The sequence below is a fragment of the Mirounga angustirostris genome, unplaced genomic scaffold, assembly GCF_029215605.1.
Source record: "Mirounga angustirostris isolate CCGP_5_RB_7025 unplaced genomic scaffold, mMirAng1.0.hap1 SCAF_5, whole genome shotgun sequence".
Classification (NCBI taxonomy): Eukaryota; Metazoa; Chordata; class Mammalia; order Carnivora; family Phocidae; genus Mirounga; species Mirounga angustirostris.
This window is the reverse complement of record NW_026991713.1, coordinates 136,715,403-136,732,043: the sequence shown is the minus strand read 5'-3', so window position 1 is coordinate 136,732,043 and position 16,641 is coordinate 136,715,403.

The window sequence follows — 16,641 nt, the reverse complement described above, 5'->3', positions numbered from 1 at the left end:
TGGTTTGCAGAAGATGCTCGTGCTAGGCAGAGGAAACAATGAGACAGTATTACGTGCACGCACGGCGTCTGCTCCCGGGGCTGAGAAAAGCCCACAGGTGTCCGTTACAGGGGTGAGAACTGTCTCTAAGGTTATTAGCCGTGGTGACGTCACCTCGGCGATGTGCTCGGGATCATGTGTTCTATGATGACGCTGCTTCCCAACTTTATCCCGGGCAAGTGAGAAGACAGCAACTGAGCACGACGGGTCCGAGGAGTAGACGGTGACGCGCAGTAGCCTTTGGAAGTAAAATTTCGTGACTTCGGACTCTACAAACATGACTCTTAGTAGGACCATTGTGGGGAAGAGTTGGAGCCCTGTGTCCCGCTGGTGGCAGGCGGTAAGGAGACGTGTCTCTGAATTTAATTTCGATTGCTGGGCGCCTGGGTAGCTCAGTGGGTTAAGCGACTGCCTTCGGCTCAGGTCATGATCCTGGAGTCCCGGGATCGAGTCCCGCATCGGGCTCCCTGCTCAGCGAGGAGCCTGCTTCTCCCTCTGACCCTCCCCCCTCTCATGCTCTCTCTCTCTATCTCATTCTCTCTCTCAAATAAATAAATAAAATCTTAAAAAAAAATTTAATTTCGGTTGCTTGCATTATGAAAATAATACTACACGAGCTTTTCCCCAGACTACACACCGCCGCTCCTCCGATGTGCACACCCTCCTCCCCTCCGCTGAGAACAGCTGGTGGAATCGGAGGAAACGCACGGAAAAGCTCCACGGGGCCGCTCGGGACGCTCTTGCCAAAGGAACTGCAGTCACTCATCTGTCATGATGACCCACTGATCCTCGTGTGACAGTGAAGACACTCACCAAGCTTCGAGGAGCCAGCAGCCTGGGGCAGCAAACACGCACAGATGACTGCCTGCCTCGGAAAGGTGCCCCTTTTACAAAGAGCCAAAGTCACACTGTCTGTGGCGCAGAGTTAGAACGCAGCAGCTGCCCAGCCCGGGGCTCGCCCTTCACACGCGCTACTCCCTTGCTGCGAGGCATAGACTCCCCGGGGTACTGAGCAAATGTCCTAGCCACCCCCGCCGTGTGCGCTCCCCCTTCCCGACATCCTCCCGGTGTTGCTTCCAGCACGGTGCTCCTGAGTTCTCCCCGACGGCTTCGAGCCCCTCACTTCCCCCACTGCTACCACAGCAGGTGCAAACTCGGACACGGATCCGGCCGGGCGGATCCGCACAGGCCGCGCACACTCGAGGAAACACGCGTGTGCTCAGTTACACCAGTGCTTGACGCCCGGGCTCTCTGCAGGTGGCCAGTCCCGAGGAGGAGAGCCACTCTGCTCCCACTGAACGTGGTCCTGGAGGCGCCTGGGCCCCGGAACCCCACATCTTTCCATTTCTCGAGAAAGGCTAGAAACCTAAAACTTGAATTAAAATATCTGGAGTGGTAAGTGCTGGAAACGAATGCAATAAAGGCAATGCATTAACTTCGTGCTCAACAAACAAGTCCATCTGTGGACCGGGAGTCTGGTTGGTCTCCTCTGGCCTATGAGCTGAAGTCAAACGCCTGAGCACAGTGCCCCGCTTTCCCCGAGACCCTTGCCCATCCTTCCCCTTCGGGCGCCAGCCTGGCGGTCAGAACCGCCTGACCCCGCATGTATGCACAGGCTTTCTTACCAACCCTGGGAAACGACGTGCAGCCTCGTGCTTGTCCGTGGGGTTGGAAGAAAATGCTGTGCGTGTATTGGAGCCAGAGAAATAGGGGATTTCGGTTACTGGAAGGTACTGGCCTCGTGAACCCCCGTTTTCCCTACAGAAGGAAGCTACGGGCCGTGGATACCGGTGGGAAGCAACACAGAATGAATAGCCTTGGCTGCCTTCTCCATCTCCCGTTTCAGTGCTGGGACGTCCAATCATGTATTCAGAATATGCCTTAGCAACTCCATGACTAGGATTGAAAATACAGCTTTTCTGTGAGTTGCAAACTTACTGCATGTGCTTATTCCTCCTCCTTAACACATAGGAATTTTCCCTTCACCAGCTGCAGCTTTCCTTCCCCGTGGCCACACGCAGGGGAAGGAGCAAGGGGGCTCTCTGGGGTCACCTAGAAGAGCACTAACCCTCACGGGGGTCCCACCTTCATACCTGAGCACCCCTGCCCCGAGCCCTCTCCTAACACTATCCCATCAGGATGTTGAGGAGCTCGGTTTGCACACACGGATGTGGGGCACACAACTTATACTCTGTAGCAGGGAAGATGCAGGTAAAGCAGGGATCAGGGAATATAATGGGGGGAAGGATACAGTGTGGGTAACAGGACGCCAGGAACAATTGATACAGAAACGTGAGTCTGTAATTCCGCTTGAAACAAGACCAGTGAATCACTCAGCAGCGGGGAAATACTTCCATTAAGAGTATTTTCTCTACTTGCTTTTCCCTCCCCCCAAAAATACCTGTTCAGCAATACCAAGAAGAGAAGCCTGTGGGAAATCTGAAGGACAGGTCTCTGTAGGCGTGAGCTGCACCGTCTGGAGGAGGGGCCGTGCATAAATCGAGCGTGTCCTCACCATGCTGGGGGAAGATCGCTGGGTCAGCGGCACACAGCCGACCGGCGGGAAACCATGCATTTATCAGAATCCGGGCCCAGCAATCATCCTGCACGCACGGCTGGGGCACGAGCAGACAGCCCAGGGGGGGCAGGGACCTGGGGGCCGCACACAGTGTCTCTGGAAAGTTTTCCTCCTGGCCATTTCTTTATCCGTGTCCCTGGCTGGTCCCCAGCTGCAGCCTGAGTCACGCCAGCCGCTCTGGGCCCCAGACGGCCGCGTCCCTGCCGTCCGGGACAGGGATCAGGTGCATTGTGATCTGGAGTCCTGTGTTTGGCACGTTCGCCTCCCACGACGCTCTGTGGGTTTCTCCCCGGTCGAGAACCTAGGAGGTGATAACAATCTTCCGAGAGAGGGTTTATCTGTCCTGCACAGACGGACAAAAGCTTTGTCAGTTTCCCCAGGATGGTTTAATCAGATGTCTTTGAATATGTGAGACAGAATGAAGTCCGCTTAATAAACATGTCTTGCTTTAAAAAAAAAAAAAAAAAAACCTCTTTGTAATAGCTCAAGATTTGTTTCCCTTTCTTCCCTCGACTTTTTAAATGCCTTTGAAAGCTGACATTTGAAGCTGGGGATGTCTGAACTTCCCTCGCTCTGCGTGCACACACAGATGAGAAGGAAGCCCACCATTGTGATCCCTCTCTTCTTCTTGGCGTGAGAGATAAGGCTTGGCAGAATGCTGCCACGCGGCCCTAAAATTTAAGAAGACGTGCAACCCAGAAGCGCCTGGCGCTGGGCTTTTAGGAACGCTCTTATATTATTTATGTGAAGAGACAAAGGTACAAAAAAAAAAAATTCTCCTTAAATGGAAGAAAATAGGAAGCGCCAACACCAAGCACAAAGTAATCAGCCTCCACGAGATGCATGAAAACAGAGGAGACATGGGGTTTTTCTAAGGGATGAAGCTTTCTGGGCACTGGATATTTTGAGACCCAGAAAACAATAATTTCTATGGTTTGCTTTTGTCCTTCTTCAAAAACTGTCACTCCACATCTTTAAAAAGGCTACCGTCTTAAAAAATCACGAGCTGCTTAGAGCTTCCCCCACCCAGGGTAACAGTGCACATGATCCTTCAAAACTTCTAGCTGCCAAGTTATTCACACACGCATCCAAGGAGGCCCATTATGCATCGGGGAGCCGATGGTGTGGGGCCCTCACATGCCGGCCGGTGTCTCTGGAGGTCAATCCACAAATATTTCTTGCACAGGTAAGTGCTGTCCTGTCAAAGGTGGGCTAGTGCTCAGACCAACTTGGAAGCATCGGAGATAGCCCATTTGGATACCTGTGACCTTGGCCTATTGACTTAATTCTCCGCACTTGGTCCCTGTCCATAAACTGAGACACCTCCCACACGCACCCAGGGCCCTGAGGAGGCATGAGTGATGTCCGGGGTGTGAGCTCCAGGGGAGGACCTGGTATTCACGTGACGTCAATCCCAACATGCCCCGCACGCATGGGCGATGTTTTTTGCCCTTTCCATCCTTCTTTAGGCCACAATGATTCCCATTTCTCTAATATATGGCCCGAAATTATTTCTAAATAAACTGGCTCAAATGATCTGAATAATTTCCTTTGCTGCTGTCAGTCCTTCCTGATTTACAATGCCTTCTGACACATCTTTGCATCAATTCACAAATCACATTCTAAAACAACATTCCCTGGGAAATGTGAAATTTATGAGACACTATCGTAGGCCGGAATGACTCACGCCGACAACTCGAAATTAATCGACCCCCATACATCTTTATAATGCACACTTTTGCTCACTTGTGAATCTTTGTAACACCGAGGCTGACAATCACCCCGATACGTAGGAATGAGTGGTGATAGGATGCTCCCTTAATTTGTACTCAGTAATTTAAAAATTCATGTGCTTTTGCATAAGACAGCCTGGAGTCGCAGGGCAGTGACGATACACTCGGGACCTCAACGTCCAACCTCGCCCCTCCCTTGCTGGCTGTTCCCGAGGCCCCGAGAGCCGCCACCACGCCCCAGCCTCCCTCACGGGTGGAACGGGACATGTGATCTCCAGTGAGACACAGGCCAGGTCACACCACGGATCTGCGATGACTAGTCTTAGGCATCGGCCTGGCTGGGCTAAGGGATGCCCAGAATGCTGGCTAAATTATTCTGGGGTGTCTGAGAGGGTGTCTTAGGCGAGATGAGCATTGGCATCAGTAGGCTGGGTAAAGCATTCGCCCTCCCCAGGGTGGCGGGTGTCCTGCAATCCTTGGGGGGCCGGGATAGAACAAGGCGGAGGGAGGGAGGATCGGTCTCTCTGTAGAGCTGGGGTGTCTTCTGCCCTCGAACGTCAGGCCTTCGGACTCAACGGACCTTCACCCTGGGCTTAGCCACCGTAATGGCACAAGCCAATTCGCACAAAATCTCCACTGGTGTGTCATCCACCCATCTATCTGTCTCCTGTTTGTTCTCTGGGGAACCCTGACTAATACGGAATTCTAGGAGATTATTCTTTTCTGGGAAAAGCCACTTGGGGGCACTATTTCTCCCCGTTGTGCCTTGGGCTTGGACGGGCAGCCTGGAGCGGGTCAGCGTCAGGCAGGTGAGAGGCACCAGGTCTGGGGAGAAGCACAGGCCTGCCCTACCCCGTCCGGCCGTTGTCCTCACTTCTCGTTACCCGTGACGTGGCGAAGCTTTCACGGGTATTGGTCCCCTGCGGCCGCGTGCGTCCCTGATGCAAACGGTCACGAGCAGTTAGTTACCCAGAACTCCAGCCCGTCCTCACTTCCCCGTCCCAACACCGCTGATTCTTGTTGGCCACGGAGGCCTCTGCGGTCGTGCATACCAGCCCCTCACTCTGTATTTGCCAACCGCGCAGGCTGGTCAGGGGGTGGTTTGAATTTTGGTCGTTAATGATTTTTGTGAACATGGAAACTAATCTCATGACTGGAAATGCCTGATGTAGGGCTGTGCCCCTTCACCCCAACAACACAGGGAATTACGGAGCAGGGCAGAGGGGACCAGGGGGGATATGGGGAGCAGAGAGCAGAGGGGACCCATCAGGCCGACGGTGACGCAGCAGAGACGGGGTCATAGCCCTGCGGTGCACGGGAAGAAAGGGAGGGAGACATGCAGACTGGGCGAGGAAGACCTTCCCTCCACCCACGCGGGACAAAGCAGGCAATGAGTCAAGGAACCCACAGAGAAGGGGTGCAGCCTCCTCGGGGCCTCGGTGGTGTTCCCATGGCCCAGGGGTGCTGCATGGCAGGGGTGTGAGCTGGCGAACGTTCCCAGGACATCCCTACGGTCCAGCCTGCAGACCCCAGGCCTTTGCCGGGAAAGCACAGCTCTTACTGGGGACCACAGTGTGAAGAAAGCCAGCTTCCTTAGAGTTCCTGAGACCACAAAAATGCAATTACCAATAATAAATCTGTGATGAGGAAATTTAAAACAGACAGACAGACAGTCAACTGGGGGGAAGCATGCATCAGCGCATTTCTGTGTCATGTCTTGTTGCCACCTGTGAACTCAGAAAACCATCCCATGCTTTCGTGTGATCAACCACCACAAAAAGGAGACGACTAAAAGTCTGGAGAAAAAACAAATTCTGGCCCTTCCTAGTAATTGTGCATTCATGTCAAAATTTCTTCACGGAAGGGCGTCTGCAGTGCATAAGCAGTAAAGGTAAGTATTACTCATCTTGGGGGAAAGAGTGATCACATGTCTATAAGATCCAAGACCCTGATGTGTAAGTTATAGTTTCAAAAATGCAGAGAAAGCCGAGTCTATGTGACCAAGGGTTAATTCAGCAAATTGGATTTTCTAATTTGTGTTTTTCTAAACTAAGAAACGAAACACCAGCTACTCACCTCTCCTCTGGGCTGGAAGGTTAATGGTGCAAGCGTGAGGGGTCCACATCTGAGAGCGGGAGGGCGGGGGTCTCCTTAGCCCAGCGGTGTGGACGGCATGACTCCAGGTGCCTTCCTCCTTCCCTACCCCATCCCACCCATATAGATGGCCCTTCCCTATCTGACTTCAGAAGTAGAGCAGGACTTCCTTCACCGCGCCCTTCCCTCCCCGTGTGTGGGGTCCGTGGGAGCCCACGGCAGGAGCTGGAGGAAAGGGCGTCTGCGCGCTCAGCATCCACCAGCCTGGCGCAGGGCTGTGTCCAACGTTGCAGGAGTTAACCGAGCTGGCCTCTCAAGGTCGTGCTTAAAGCCCGAGACCGCTCTGTTGGGAGAACCACAGAATGATTCCTTACTGGGGCGTGGGAATAACAGGGAAAATCTCTAATTCTTCCTGATCAAATGGAGCTCATTGTAGACCCGGGGCTCTGTCTCGTCCTGCCTGGGGCAGCTGGGGGAAAGTGTCCAGAAGCCCGGCCAGGGGCAGCGCTTCCTAACACTCCTCCCGTCCTGGGCTTCCTCGCCAGCCCACCTCTGTCTTCACACCCTACAGCAACGTGGGATTTCCTAGGATGGGTGCCGAAGAGCGCAGCTCACAGCTGACCCCTGAGCTGAAACCATCCGTCCTGAAACTGGCTGTTTGCAGGCAGGTGAGGTGACACGGTCGCTCAGGAGTTTGGTGACAAAGCCAACCTGTGGGTTAAGATGGCAGACGATGGTGCCCCAGGGACCTAACCTGAGTTCTGCACCTGGCGGGTGGATGGCCATGGTTTTGGCTTACCCGTCCAGTCGTCACCGAGCTTCTTGCCACCCCCACACCCCCCATCACCTCTTGTCATGCCCTCTCCTCTCATTCTTGGGGCTCTGGAAGCTTTCTAGTGCCGTACTCCCTCCTTCTGGGCCCTCATCCCTCCCTTTAACACAGGCCCATTGAGTTCTTGATGTTTGCCTCGCTCTAGGGAGAAAAGAGCGGGCCATAGACATGCTGCCTACCCCCCTGCCTGAGTGGCCTTTGGGCCCAAGGGTCCCCTGCCTGCTCGGTAACCACCCACCCTTCATACCTTAGTTCACCATCGTTTGCCCAAGGGAGCCTTCGCAGCTGCCCGTAGACAGGTGCCCTACCTGCACTTCTGGGGAATTCCTCCTTCCGTGCATTAGTTCACCTTGCCCTCTGCAGCTGGACACCGAGTCCAGGATGCACTTCAGGAACCTGAAGCAGCACGTGGAGGTAGCAGGGGCACAAGAAATCCTCAGGGGGTTACTGAGGCCTAGCACACAGGGGTCTGTTTTCCCAAGGTTCATAGTCTACTCGGAAACAGGTCACTTACATTAGTCTCTTTCTATTAATTAATACAAGGAGTCATTTTTAACGAGAGCAAGGATGTCTATGTGTGCATTTCAGACAGTCGTGGTTCGTGTCCCAGAGAGTTTCTTGGTGTCCTTCAGAGAGAATCCTGGGGCCACCCAGACCATTTGCTCCTCCTCTGTTGTTGTTATTTTATTGACATTACTTTTAACATAGCAAATACCAATACATCATTCCCTGACTTCTTAGATTTATGCTAATTTATTCTACATATAAATGCAGTAAGTTTTATCAGTTATTTCAGGGGCTTTCAAAACTCAATTCATCAAATGCTGTTAAATACTTCCAACTATATTACAAATTTAACTTAGTATGGTTTCCTTATATTCATTTCCAAGCCATCACTTAATAAAGAAAAACTTCCCACATATTTAACAACTCAAGTAAATGCAGTAAACTAAATCCGTAAACACAGCGATTCTCCCCTTCTCTTCAACACGGCAGTCCTGCGTACAAGTGTTACTAAATGATCATACGCCTTTCAATTTAAAATAACAAGTCTAAATTTAACTGAGCAATTACACATTTTAATTTGGAATCATGAGCCTAATCTCTGAAATAGTCCATATGTCAAAATCTCTTAAATATTACAATTACTTAAAATACGAAATATAAACAGATTGTCCCCTACAGCCAGGAAGTGTTGATGCTCTGGGTCTGACTTATTTTATGTGCGTGAGTCTTCAGGCGGAGCCTTCCCAAGGTTTAAAATACATGGCCATTGGGGTGCCTGGGTGGCTCAGTTGGTTAAGCGACTGCCTTCAGCTCAGGTCATGATCCCGGAGTCCCGGGATCGAGTCCCGCATCGGGCTCCCTGCTCGGCGGGGAGTCTGCTTCTCCCTCTGACCCTCCTCCCTCTCATGCTCTCTGTCTCTCATTCTCTCTCTCGCAAATAAATAAAATCTTTAAAAAATAAAAATAAAAATAAAAATAAAATAAATAAAATAAAATAAAATAAAATAAATAAAATACATGGCCATTAAGAAAGGAATCACACCAGCCCCGTGAGCAAGTGCCTGCCCACCTGAGGCAGGAACGTGAACCCCAGAAGGCTGATACCCTTTTTTTTTCTAATTGTTGCTCTGCCAAAAGGAACTTTTATACTACCCCCTCAAATTGGGTGATTTTCCAGCCCTTTTCCTCTCGATATTGTCACTTCTGGTCTAATTCTTGTAAAACCTCATTCCGTACTAGCCCCTGCTTAGGGTCTGACACCCTGAGACCATACCCCTGGTCAATGCAGTAATGCACCCGATTCAACTCACCTACTTGAGTCTGATTTAGCAGAATCTGGCCAGAAGTGCCCCCTCTTACGTCCCCTTAATGACAGAAACACAATGTTTATTTTTTTCAAGATTTATTTATTTGAGAGAGAGAGCATGAGCAGTGGGGGGTGGGGCAGAGGGAGAGGGAGAAGACTTCCCGTGGAGCAGGGAGCCCGATGCGGGACTCGATCCCAGGACCCTGAGATCATGACCTGAGCCAAAGGCAGACGCTTCACCAACTGAGCCACCCAGGCACCCCAGAAACACAATGTTTTTCTTCTCGGGCTGTGTGTTGGCTTCACCCTCACCCGCTTCTTCCCAGTAACGCCCAGAATGAAAAGGAAAGCTGATCTTGGTGTGTCCAACTCGTCCTTCCCAAATGATTTCTTCACTTGGAGATAATTAATTTCAAAAAAAAAAAAAAAGATGCTTTGTTCATCTTCAAAAGAATTGACAACAGTCAAACCTGAATAATCTCCCCAGTGACCCCCAAGGGCACTGTAAGTATTTAGCGACGCTCACTAGTTCCTTGGACTGACCTTCTTTCAAATGTTGTGAAGAAATACCCACTTCTCCAAAAGCCTACACTTGGTTCTAACACTGAATCATGTCTGTATTTTGAAATCCTGTGTATTTGAAATCTGGCTGTGCACCTTACATTCTCCTCCTCGATCTGGAAGGGGTAACTCTTGCTCTGAGGAGTAAATAAAAATAAGCAAAGTTGCCTCTGGGGTTAGAGGTCCCCCCCTTGAGAACGTTATCCTGCTACAGCCTAGCTGAGGGACACCCTCTCGTTGGGCCTCAATCTCCCCTTCTGCAAAGACGCAAGTTGGGACCAAAGTGCTTGTAAGGTTTCTTCCTTCTTGAAAGGCCACGAGGTATGAGTCGGCCAGGAAAGCAACAGGGACCGAGGACCAATTATGTTTTATCATGGCCATTGTAAGTGGAAAGCCAAAGAAGCTGGAATTTCCCTTCCAAATCACCGACTTTTCTGTACCACTATTTCGTAAGCAGACCTGAACCTCCTGAGATAAGAAAAAACGTGAACTCTCAGATGACCGAATGGAATATTGCAAGGGAAATATGCTGTGAGATTATGCCAAGATCCTTATCCTGATGGAAATGTGGTCAGGTTCTCCTTATCCTTGGAAAACCGTTTAAGGTCGGACACTAACGTAAAGATGGGGACTTTCCAGAGGCTGCACTAGTGTCTTCCCCAGACTTGCTTATACATCCAAAGGTTTAGGAGGTTTCAAAGTAAATCCTTGCACCGGCCAGTGCCACAACGCAAACCCCAACACGACCCATTTCTCACGAGTCTCAGGAGAGGGGAGAACACACGCAAGCGTCTATACTCCAAGCCCTGCCCCAAGCGCGTTACACACGTCCTCCTGTAACTCCTACATCATCATCCTTCATGGAAGACGGGGAAACTGAGTCCAGAGCTCAAGTCTCCGCCCCGACACCCAGCTGGTGACGGGCAGAGCTGGGGTTTCAAACCCACCTTTCTGAGCAGCACGCCCCGCCTCTCCCTCCGAGGGGAGGTCTGTGTGCCTCACGCGGAGCGGGCTTCGGAATGACCCTTTTAAATCAGATTTTCTGGGGCCCCTGGGTGGTGCAGTTGGTGAAGCAGCCAACTCTTGGTTTAGGTCCAGGTCATGATCTCAAGGTCGTGGGATTGAGCCCCCACATCTGGCTCCCTGCTCAGCGAGGAGTTGGCTTGAGATTCACTCTCTCTCTGCCCCTCCCACTCGTGCTCTCTTTCTCTCTCTCTCTAAAATAAATAAATAAATCTTTAAAAAAAAATCAGATTTTTCTCCCTTTTCAGAAAATGAAGTGACTTCTTGAAGACGGGTGCTAGTTGTAATATCATGAAAATAGTCTAGTTCTAGAAAGTAGTCTACATTTCTATTATAAAGATTCTCTTTCACCCCAGGCTTATTTAGAGAAAAAAAAATGCTTCAAGTTTTTGATGGGCTATCTAGGGCAAAAAAAAAAAAAAAGAAGAAGAAGAAGAAGGAGAAAGAAAGAAAGGGGATATATGGAAAGGAGTTCACAGAATGAACAAATAAGGAAAGAGCCTCTAACATACTAGCCAGCAGTAAATACCTAAGAGAAAAACAAATGTAAATAAAACGAAATGCTCAAAAGCATTTATGCAAGGCGATCCTGCTAGCAGAGAAAACTCTGCACCCACATTTCCAGACTCAAAACTTGGCCAAAAATCCTCTCCCTCACTGCCGAAGGTAGGAAGTTGGGTTCACATGAGGACCCCACGCCCACGCTCCCCCCCCCCGCTGACCCTCGAGACACTCTGGAGAAACAAGGTGGCGGGTGTGACAGGAGGACACATGGCCTTCAGCTCAAATCTCTCTCAGCTGTCACGGATGTAAGCGGTTTCTATTTTGATTTATAATACAGGACTCTGATCTCATGCTATTAAAAAAAATAATAACAGCTAAACAGCTTCGAAATATGTTTTTGAAACTCTGATTCCAAGTGATTGACCATCATAGTACTTTTCATCTAGAAATTCTGAATATTTTCTGCTTTCCCAAGGAGGGACGATGATGCATTTTTTGAGACGGGAAGAGGAGAGTTTGCATGGTGCAAATGGCCTCCATTCTGAGAATCTTGTTCCTTCAAAAGTTGCATCATCATCCTCTACTCCCCAAGGGCCTGGGGAAATTTCAAAGGAATGGCTAGCGTGTCCCTAATTGTCCTGAGTGGCGATGGTCCTGGATACTCCGGCCTTTGCCTGCCTTGTTCGCTACCCACATGGCCTCCGTCTTCAAAGCCTGCCGCGCCCCCGTCCTCAGAGCACACAGGAGCCTGTGAGAGCCGGGGATACACGTGTTGGCACTTGGCCAGCAGATGAGGCTGGGACAAGGATCACAGACGGCAGTGTGGACAGCACTTGACCCTAAGCCACCCGGAGGCCAGGCTCATGGTGACCAAACTATGCCAGTACCCTTATAAATACATGGCAAGTGTTTCAACAGCTTGGTTTTCTCCATCGTATTTTAACCCTTCTTCTATTCTGGATAGAAACCCTATTTCCCAGGAGGAATTCCATGAGGCGTTCTTTGACGACCACTCAGGACGTTCTCACCAGCTTTGCCGAAGCTGTCAGTATCTGAAACATTACCGTGTGTTGTGGAAAAAGAATAACCCAACTAAGAGTGTCCCGGTAGAGTTGAAGAGGGAGAAAGAGCATGTTTTTAGGGGAAATGTTATGTTGTTTGACAACAAAATCATCCGGTAGAACGATGGGACTGCACTCTGGAATAAGAGCCACAGATTCGTCAAGGGGGATGTCTTCCAAAGATAAATGACACACAGATGCGCTTCTCTGAGGACTCTGAGGGCTGGAACGCCCCCCAGGGAGAGAGGGGTCTGCAGAGCCCAGCAGAGCACAAAGCAGAAACTGCTCTGCAGCTGTGGGTCCCACACTAAACATAGTGGGGGGAGCTCCTGGGACCACCCAAATACTTTAAGGGCATTTGAGCTGGATCCTGCCCCGTTCTGTACGATTTCTGTGCAGGCACCGCAAGGACGCGGTGTGTTCAGTGGTAGGCATGGTGGTCGGGCTACAGCATGGAATGAACAGCGGTTCTCAAAACTAGCTGTGTGTCCACATCTCCTAGGAAGCCTGAAATGAGTGTGCATGTGTGTGTGTGTGTGTGTGTCCAGACCTCACACCACGCCCACAGAAGCAGAGCTCCAGGGCGGACCTGCCACCGGTATCTGGGAAGCTCCACACCCAATTCTGGTCCGTGGCTAGGCTCAAGGACCCATGCTCCACGCAGTCCGGGGTATGGAGGCACGTACCTGGTAGAGTTTGAAGAGGCCCAGTGGTCTCAGTGGGCAGGAGTGGGCACAACCATATAAAGGATTAGGACTCCACAGGAAGCATAGGGGACCCTACAGCGAGCACTGGGGAAGCAGGATCGGGGGCAGGCAGGTGCCCCTGATGGCCCGCAGGTGGGGGCTTGCTGGGGCCCTCCTGCCCGTGGTGGGCTGGCTCAGGACTGAATCACGGTCCCAACAAGAAACCCTGAGCTCCGTCAGCTTCTTATCAACTTGGAGTCTTGCGTGGCGTGAATCACCATTGCACGAAAAACAGCAATCCCTCGGCCTGCCCTTGTCACATTTGGTAAGGGTTGTTTTGTAAAAAGGGAAGAGGGGAAACGAATGGGCAGATTTGAGGTAAGAAGGAGTATTACCTGGTAATTAGCCAAGAAAACCCGTTTAGAAGCCTGAAGCTAAATCCGGTTTCTGCCGAGCTCGCCCGGCCCGTCTTGCGCATGTCGTGAGCGCCCTCCTGTGGGCACAGCGGGAGGAACAGAGCTGGGCCTGCGGGGCGGCGCCGCTCACCCCCAGCCTGTGCGTTCGGGAAGCGAGCCTAGGGCTGGCTCAGGGTTAGTGGCTGGAGGCCGCAAAACAAAGAACCATCTGCTTAGTTGTTCTCAATTAGGCAATTTTGCAAGAAAATTGAGCAAATTATCAATTTGACACTGCAATCACCAAAAATAACTGAAATCTCTCTTCTCTTCTTCCGACGTCAACTCGTTTTAATTTATGAGGGAAATGAAAGGGGGGCAGAGACAACTTTTCATTATCAAGACTCTGCTGATTTGTCTGTTCGCTAAGAATCCGTGAAACATTGCAAGTCTAGATTCAGTGCGGGTCAAAATCACAGCGTGCGAAGCGGCTCCCCGAATCTGAAAATTTCCCAAACACCTTGAGGGTCCCCACGTGCGGGGGTCCCATGCGGGCTGTTCTCCTGCTACTGTCCTCCTCCGCCCCCGATTTGAGCTCCCTGTGAGGTTCTCCTGCACGTGGAGTCTACTATTAACGTTCTCTCTGCGCATTTTAGAAACTCTACTGCCCAAGGACGTGACCTTGGCCACGAAATCTCCCTGGTTCCTTTCACACTGATTCCCTGACATCCAGAAGAATCGACTCATACTCAGCGAACAATCCAGCATGTGGGATGCTCCAGGACCCCAAACACCCGGTTTGAAGACACCCCCCCACACCCCCGAGTATCTCCATGCACGTGTGGAACTCACCAGACCAGAGCCTCAAGTGTCACTTAAAACAATGACTGTGTGTGTGCAGGACACCGTGGGTGCCCAGAGCATCTCGTGCTCATTCCCACACATCACCATGCCCCAGCAGAAGGCACATGCTACCTTCTCCCTGCTGCAGGGATGACACGGAGGTGAGAAGCGGGGAGCCTCTCTCCCAGGCTAGGGAGAAGCACAGAGGAGGGCAGGCTCTTATTCACACCCCGAGCTCACCTGCATTTCCAATCTGCCCCTCTGGTGTTTTCAGAGCCACAAGAGAACCACATCTGGACCCTGGATTTGTCCGACAGAAAGGCGACTGGCACGCCGCCCACTTCCCCGTGGGTCCTGTACGTCACCCGCATTCCTGCAAAGGGCAGGGGGCGGGAACAGCCCGGGAGTGCTGGTAAACCCGCATCAGTAAATGCGTGCCCACGCAACATCAGAAGTGTGGAGCCAGATTATTCAATGGCGGGGAGTCAGTCAGCCTGGACCGATTTTCTCGGTTGTTGGTGAAGCTGCACGGACGTGTGACGTGTGGCTGGTCACACACATGGTTCTCCTGGGAAGCGGAGTCGAATCCAGAGTCCTGCCCCGCCTCTCTCTCCCGGCTTCCAGCCTTGATTAAAAGTAGGGCTGTTGGAGGACAGTCTTCAATTTCCCCTTGTGTGGTTCTGTTCCTGCAGCAATTTCCACGGCCTGTGTTTAAAGGTGTTTCTAATTGAGCAGGTGCAGGAAACAAAAGCGGCCGGGTGCTGTGTTTGTCCTGTCACAGCACGGCCATGCATTATAAGCAGTTGCTGAGTCCTGTAATTCCACCTGCTACTGTGTGTGTGCGTGTGTGCGTGGGTGTGTGTGCGCGCGCGCATGCGCAAAGCCCCCCAGGTCAAGAGAGAAGTCCCTCTAATGTGGGGGAAGAGGAAGCTTCTGGAGGCAGATCATGCTTCTTGCACATGGAAGCTCAGAGATTAATAGAGAAACCAAGAATATGTGACCATGAGTTTGGGTGCCTTGAGTTTGGAGAGTGATAAAACATTATTTCCAAGGCTAGACATATGACCCCAGGGCAAGTGTCCAAGAATATATTTAACTCATTAATAAATGCAGAGACAATGTGATATTAAGACGAGTTGAACAGAAACTGGGAGGAGCGAAGATGTGCCGTCAGAAGGCTGAATGAACTCACCAATGGCTACAGAACCGCTAAATGTCCTGGAGGCAAATGAAAATGCCTTGCTTATACTTTCCTCAGGAAGGCAGTTGACTGTCTCTCCATCAGAGGAAACCCTCAGGCTTTGCTACAAACACCATGTGTGTGGGTATCAGTTTCCTGAGTCACCTTCTGTTTCTGCAGATCTACAGAACACTGTTCAGTGGACAGTGAATGAAAAGAGTGCCCCCCAGACTGGGACACCCCAGGGCCCGGCAGGCCACCGGCTCTGCCCCCCCGCCCCGTCCTGCACCTGTTCCCCAGGCCTGTGCATGCGTCCTGGCAGGATTAACTAGTAGTCACTGACAGAGACCTGCAGGACTCAATTCTGGAGCCCAGCATCAAGTGGGAGAGTGTGATCCCCTGGAATCTGTGACCGGAATGGCCACCCCACTTGGGATTGGCACAGCAGTTACTAATAAATTCCTGTGATGCAATCCTCAGAGGAAAGCGCCCAGGCTATGGGAACAAGAGGGAAGGAGGCAGTGACTTGGGGAGGGCAGCGTTGGGTCCTTGTGACCAATAGGGAGGGACACAGGTGTGCACCCATATCCCAAGGGCAGGGGTGCGGTGGCGGGGCAGCAGCCCGTTGGGGCCCACAGATCCAAGGGGCACACAGAAGCTGGGCTGCCAAGCCATCTGAGTGCTCGTCTGGTCAGACCTGAGCACGTCCTCGAGCCCTTGGGCCAACCTGCCCCAGTCCCCAAGGAAACACACAGAAGGGTTACCCCATCACCAGCGGGGCAGTTACCTTAGATTTGAGTCAACCACCCTGGAATTCACACCCAGAGACATCAAGTCAAGGGAAAATGTTCCCTCTCTGGGCCACCGGGGATTCCTGATCTACTCAGCTACAGATGTCAGAGAATGCGGGCTGCTGAGAGCAAGGCCCTTCCTCAGACGCTCGCCAGACGTTTAAAGAACGAAGAAGTCCTGAGAAACAACCTAGCTCCTAGCGCTGCGAAAGCTACTTTCTCCGACAACTATCTGGGCACCTCTTGTGCAATCACTCTTTGGTTCTGATTAGAAAAATAAAGCATCCTCACTGTCAAAAGAGGGAGAGAGAGAGAGAGAGAGAGACTGGAGGGAAAGGAGAGAGGGAGAAGGAGGGAGGGAGGCAGAAGGGAAGAGGGAAGGTTTTTGTCTGCCTCCCATGATTCCTCAAGTCCAGCTAGAGAAACCATTAACAGTTCGGTCTGGGCACCTCTTTAATTCATTTTTGCTGAAAGAAATGATGCCCAGATTAGTAATGTTCAGCACACCTGA